Here is a 5,986-nt window from a genome sequence, read left to right as displayed (position 1 = left end):
ACAAAAATACACATAGAGACAACACACACATACAGATACGAAACACACATAGAGACGACACACGCATAGATACAACACACACACACAGAGAGAACACCCACAAAGAGACAACACAAACAGAGAGACGACACACACACAGAGACGACACACTCAAAAGTGATGACTTACACATAGAGAAGACACACACACAGAGACGACAAACACACAGACACGACACACATAGAGAGATGACACACACACACACAGAGACGACAAACACACAGAGACAACACACACAACACACAGAAACGAAACACACAAAGAGACGACACATGCACAGAGACGAAACACACACACACACAGAGTCCACTAAAAAAAACAGAGACGACACATCCACAGAGATGAAACATACATAGAGACGACACACGCACAGAGACGACACACGAACAGAGTCATAGCACAGAGACGACACACACACACAGAGACGACACGCAAACAGAGAGAAGACACACGCACAGAGACGACACACACACACAGAGACGACACACACACACAGAGATGACACACATACAGAGACGAAACACACATAGAGACGACACATGCACAGAGACTATACACACACACACAGACAACACACACAGAGAGACGAGACACACACACAGAAACGACACACACACAGAGAGAAGACACCCACACAGAGACGACACACACACACAGAGATGACAAACACACAGAGACGAAACACACATAGAGACGACATACGCACAGAGACGATACACACACAGAGACAACATACACATAGATACGAGACACACACACAGAAACGACAAACACACATAGAGACGACATACACAAAGAGATGACACACATACAGATACGAAACACACATAGAGACGACACACGCTTAGAAGCAACATACACACACACAGAGACGACACACACACACACACAGAGACGAAAAACACACAGAGACGACAGACACAAAGAGACGACTCAAACATAGAGAGGACAAACACACAGAAACGACACACACACACAAACACACACACACACACACACAGAGACGACACACACACACATAGAGACCACACAAACACAGAGACAACAGACACACAGAGAGACGACACCCACGCAGAGACGGCACACACAGAGAGACGATACACACACACACACACACACACACACAGAGACGACACACACGCAGAGACGACACGCACACACACACACACAGAGACGACACACACAAAGTGACGACTTACACATAGAGACGACACACGCACAGAGACGACAAACACACAGAGACGATAAACATAGAGAGACGACACACACTCACACAAACAGACACATGACAAACACACAGAGACAACACACACAAAGAGACGACACACACAGAATGAAACTGAATTACAATATGAATATGATCAGGAATTGTTTAAAGTCAAGTTGGCCAAGTGGTTAAGGGGCTAGACTCAAGATCTGGTCCCCATGTGGGGTCGTGGGTTCGAACCCCACACCTGACAATTTTTTTCTTATTCTAAATCTTTGGAAACAGCCTCTATTTCTGACCGTTTAAGTTTTGATGTTAGTGTTGTCAGTCAAAAACTATGAGCTTGAGAAAAGAGCTTGAGAAAACTGCCTGATTATCGTCGCCGGAGGGGGGCATTCCTGTCGACTTTCGGAGGGTTTTTCCCCATTTTTCGATGTGTGTGTATCGTCCCTGTGCATGTGTCGTCTCTATGTGTGTGTTTCGTCTCTCTGTGCGTGTGTGTGTGTGTGTGTGTGTCGTTTCTGTGCGTGTGTCTTCTCTCTGTGTGTTGTCGTCTCTGTGTGTGTGTCGTCTCTGTGTGTGTGTGTCGTCGCTATGTGCGTGTCGTCTCTGCGAGTGTGTGTGTGTGTGTTGTGTGTGTGTGTGTGTGTGTGTGTGTGTGTGCTGTTTTCTGTGTGAGTGTCGTCTCTGTGCGTGTGTCTTCTCTCTGTGTGTTGTCGTCTCTGTGTGTGTGTGTGTCGTCGCTATGTGTGTGTCGTCTCTGTGTATCTGTGTGTTGTCTCTGTGTGCGTTTTGTCTCTGTGCTTGTTGTCTGTGTGTGTGTGTGTCGTCTCTGTGCGTGTGTCGTCTCTGTGCGTGTGGTGTCTCTGTGTTTGTTGTCCTTGTGTGTGTGTGTCGTCTCTATGTGAGTGTGTCGTCTCTGTTTTTGTGTCTTCTCTGTATGTTTTGTCGTCTCTGTGTCTGTGTTGTCTCTATGTGTGTGTGTGTGTGTCATCTCTGTGTGTTTGTCGTCTCTTTGTGTGTTTCTGTATCTGTGTGTGTGTGTGTGTCGTCTCTTTGTGTGTGTGTGTGTGTTGTCTGTGTGTGTTTTTGTCGTCTCTCTCTGTGTGTGTCGTCTCTCTATGTGTCTCGTCTCTGTGTGTGTTTCCTGTCTCTGTGTGTTTGTGTGTGTGTGTGTGTGTGTGTGTGTGTGTGTGTGTGTGTGTGTGTGTGTGTTTGTGTGTGTGTGTCTGTGTGTGTGTATGTGTGTATATGTGTGTGTTTGTGTTTGTATGTGTGTGTGTGTGTTTTTGTTTGTTTATTTTTTTTTGTGTGTTTGTTTGTGTTTGTGTTTTTTTTGTTGTTTTTTGTTTTTTTTTTTTTTTTTTTTTGTGTTTTGTTTTTTTTTTTTTTTTGTGTGTGTGTGTGTGTGTGTTTTTTTGTGTGTTTTACTGTTTTTTTGTGTGTGTGTGTGTGTATATTTGTGTTTTGTTTAGTGCTTTTTGTTTTGTGTTTTTGCGTTTGTGTGTTTTGTTTTGTTTTTGTGTTTTTTTTCGTTTTTTTTTGTGATTCTGTGTTTGTTTTTTTGTGTTTGTTTGTATGTTTGTGTGTTTGTCTGTGTGTGTGTTTGTGCGTGTGCGTGTGTGTGTCGTCTCTCTGTGTAAGTCCTCAGTTTGAGTATGTCTTCTCTGTGTGTGTGTGTGTCGTCTCTGTGTGTGTGTGTGTCATCTCTTTGTGGGTGTCGTCTGTGTGTGTGTGTGTTGTCTCTATGCATGTGTCGTCTCTATGTGTGTTTCGTATCTGTGTGTGTGTTCTCTCTGTGTGCGTGTTGTCTCGAGTGTCCTTACTAAAAAAACTACTGCATTTAAAAAAAAATATCATACGACCTAAATTATTTCATCAGATACGCCAGCACTCATAAACGATCCTTTTGAAATTCTTTTAACAACATCGATTCTCAAGGTAAAAGTTTGAATCAAACACTTTTAGGTTATTGAGTGTCCTTACTAAAAAACTACTGAATTAAAAAAAAAAAAAATTAAATTGATCATACGACCTAAATTATTTCATCGGATACGCCAGCACTCATAAACGATCCTTTTTTTGAAATTCTGCTAACAACATCGATGCTCAAGGTAAAAGTTTTAATCAAACACTTTTAGGATATCAAGTGTCCTTACTGAAAAAACTACTGAATTAAAAAAAAAAAATTAAATTTATCATACGACCTAAATTATTTCATCAGATACGCCAGCACTCATAAACAATCCTTTTGAAATTCTGCTAACAACATCGATTCTCAAGGTAAAAGTTGGAAAACGGGCCAATCAGGTGTTACAATCCTTTTGTTTTTGCTCAAAATTCGACAAAGCAATGACTGTTAGGCTAGTTTATTTTGCATGATATTTCTAGAGCCAATTAAGATGAAGAAATGTCTTCAAAGTCAAGGCTATAAGAAAAAAAGTTCTGGATATTTTTTGTCAGTTTGTAGTTTACGCACTAATATCAATATCAGTAACGAGCCCCCCTCCGATATATCTTGTTCTTTTTATGTTAGACTTTTGACTTTTCACCCCAATTAAATTAAAAAATAAGCATTTTTATTTCATCAGATACGCCAGCACTCATAAACGATCCTTTTCAAATTCTGCTAACAACATCGATTCTCAAGATAAAAGTGGGAAAACGGGGCCAATCAGGTGTTTCAATCCTTTTGTTTTTGCTCAAAATTCCAGAAAGCAATGATTGTTAGGCTAGTTTTTTATTTTGCTTGATATTTCTTAAGCCAATTAAGATGAAGAAATGTCTTCAAAGTCAAGGCTATAAGAGTAAAAAAGGTCTGGATATTTTTTTTTCAGTTTGTAGTTTACGCACTAATATCAATATCAGTAACAAGCCCCCGCCCCTCCGAAATACCTTGTTTCTTTTATGTCAGACTTTGACTTTTCATCACAATTAAATTAAAAAATAAGCATTTTTAACTAGAAATAAGGAGCAACGTCATCAGATACGCCAGCACTAATAAACGATCCATTTGAAATTCTGCTAACAACATCGATTCTCAAGGTAAAAGTTGGAAAACGGGCCAATCAGGTGTTACAGTCCTTTTGTTTTGCTCAAAATTCGACAAAGCAATGACTGTTAGGCTAGTTTATTTTGCATGATATTTCTAAAGCCATTAAGATGAAGAAATATCTTCAAAGTCAAGGCTATAAGAAAACAAAGTTCTGGATATTTTTGTCAGTTTGTAGTTTACGCACTAATATCAATATCAGTAACGAGCCCCCCACTGAAATACCTTGTTATTTTATGTTAGACTTTTGACTTTTCATCACAATTAAATTAAAAAAAAAGCATTTTTAACTTTCAATAAGGATCATCGTCATCAGATACACCGGCACTAATTAAAGATCCTTTTGAAATCCTGCTAACAACACCGATTCTCGAGGTAAAAGTTGGAAAACGGGGCAATCAGGTGTTACAATCCTTTTGTTTTTGCTCAAAATTTGACAAAGCAATGACTGTTAGGCTAGTTTATTTTGCATGATATTTCTAAAGCCAATTAAGATGAAGAAATGTGTTCAAAGTCAAGGCTATAAGAAAAAAAACTCTGGATATTTTTTGTCAGTTTGTAGTTTACGCACTAATATCAATATCAGTAACGAGCCCCCCTCCGAAATACCTTGTTTTTCTTATGCTAGACTTTTGACTTTTCATCACAATTAAATTAAAAAATAAGCATTTTCCACTAGGAATAAGGATCATCGTTAAAAAAACTAAGACGAATGGAAATTACCCTGTACATGATGTGAGCTGCCCCCTCCGAAATATCTTGTTCTTTATGTTAGACTTTGACTTTTCACCCCAATTAAATTAAAAAATAAGCATTTTTTTATTTCATCAGATACGCCAGCACTCATAAACGATCCTTTTGAAATTCTGCTAACAACAACGATTCTCAATGTAAAAGTTGGAAAACGGGCCAATCAGGTGTTACAATCCTTTCGTTTTACTCAAAATTCGTGAAAGCAATGACTGTTAGGCTAGTTTTATTTTGCATGATATTTCTAAAGCCAATTAAGATGAAAAAATGTCTTCAGAGTCAAGGCTATAAGAAAAAAAAAAGTTCTGGATATTTTTGTCAGTTTGTAGTTTACGCACTAATATCAATATCAGTAACGAGCCCCCCTCCGAAATACCTTGTTCTTTATGTTAGAGTTTGACTTTTCATTCCCAATTAAATTAAAAAATAAGCATTTTCAACTAGAAATAAGGAGCATCGTTAAAAAAACTAAGAAGAATGGAAATTATTTTCGATTATGAGCATTTTTGTTTCCCCTCCAAAATTGACGAATTGACAAAGGGCCTCTGAGCCTTCCCCTTGAGGCAGATCCCGTTTATTTTTGATTCTGAGTATTTTTGGTTTTCCCACCAAAATTGACCCCCCCTCCCCTGCCCACAGAAATGGAGGAAGGAGGGGCCTCTGAGCCGTCCCCTTGAGGCAGATCCCATTTATTTTCGATTCTGAGTATTTTTTGTTTTCCCACCAGAATTGACCCCCCCCTCCCCTGCCCTCAGAAATGGGGGAACGAAGGGCCTCTGAGGCTTCCCCGTGAGGCAGATCCCATTTATTTTCGATTCTGAGTATTTTCGGTTTTCCCTCCGAAATTGACCACCCTCCCCTGCCCTCAGAAGTGGGGGAACGAAGGGCCTCTGAGCCTTCCCCTTGAGGCAGATCCCGTTTATTTTCAAATCTGAGTA

This window comes from Artemia sp. Qi Xiang Cuo, chromosome 13 (genome assembly GCF_049724085.1).
Source record: "Artemia sp. Qi Xiang Cuo chromosome 13, ASM4972408v1, whole genome shotgun sequence".
Classification (NCBI taxonomy): Eukaryota; Metazoa; Arthropoda; class Branchiopoda; order Anostraca; family Artemiidae; genus Artemia; species Artemia sp. Qi Xiang Cuo.
The sequence above is the reverse complement of the archived record's forward strand: the minus strand, read 5'-3'. Positions refer to the sequence as shown.